The sequence below is a fragment of the Arachis hypogaea genome, chromosome 11 (genome assembly GCF_003086295.3).
Source record: "Arachis hypogaea cultivar Tifrunner chromosome 11, arahy.Tifrunner.gnm2.J5K5, whole genome shotgun sequence".
Classification (NCBI taxonomy): Eukaryota; Viridiplantae; Streptophyta; class Magnoliopsida; order Fabales; family Fabaceae; genus Arachis; species Arachis hypogaea.
Window position 1 is genome coordinate 102,549,883 of NC_092046.1, and position 910 is coordinate 102,550,792.

The 910-nt window shown below is 41.2% G+C and overlaps 1 non-coding gene across 1 annotated transcript; it reads left to right on the top strand.

The window, feature by feature from the left end:
• Positions 1 to 210: 210 nt before the first annotated feature.
• On the top strand, positions 211 to 318 carry LOC112724989 (small nucleolar RNA R71). Its single transcript, XR_003164123.1, has one exon. It is a non-coding gene; the product is annotated as a small nucleolar RNA R71 (small nucleolar RNA).
• The last annotated feature ends 592 nt before the right edge of the window (positions 319 to 910 follow it).

Sequence of the window (910 nt, forward strand, 5' to 3'; positions counted from 1 at the left end):
AAGAACTCCCTTCTTCTGAGGCATCCCATTACTCACAGGATTCCTCACAGAAGTGTACATGAACTGGTTATTAGCGACCATGTCAATGAGTTCTTGAGCTTCTGCAGGCGTTTTCTTTAGGTGAATAGATCCACCTGCAGAAGTATCCAATGACATTTTTGATAGCTCAGATAAACCATCATAGAATATATCCAGGATGGTCCATTCTGAAAGCATGTCAGAAGGACACTTTTTGGTCAACTGTTTGTATCTTTCCCAAGCTTCATAGAGGGATTCACCTTCTTTTTGTCTGAAGGTTTGAACATCAGCTCTAAGCTTGCTCAGCTTTTGAGGAGGAAAGAACTTGGCTAAGAAAGCCGTGACCAGCTTATCCCAAGAGTTCAGGCTATCTCTGGGTTGAGAATCCAACCACACTCTAGCTCTGTCTCTTACAGCAAAAGGGAAAAGCATGAGCCTGTAGACTTTAGGATCTACTCCGTTAGTCTTAACAGTATCACAGATCTACAAGAATTCAGTTAAGAACTGAAAAGGATCTTCAGATGGAAGTCTATGAAACTTGCAGTTCTGCTGCATCAGAGAAACTAGCTGAGGTTTCAGCTCAAAGTTGTTTGCTCCAATGGCAGGAATGGAGATGCTTCTTCCATGTAAATTGGAATTAGGTGCAGTAATGTCACCAAGCATTCTCCTTGCATTATTGTTGTTGGGTTCGGCTGCCATCTCCTTTACTTGTTCGAAATTTTCAATAAGGTTGTCTCTGGATTGTTGTAATTTAGCTTCTCTTAGTTTTCTCTTCAGAGTCCTTTCAGGTTCTGGATCAGCTTCAACAAGAATGCCTTTTTCTCTGTCCCTGCTCATAAGAAAGAGAAGAGAAAAAGAAAAGAAGAGGAATCCTCTATGTCACAGTAAAGAG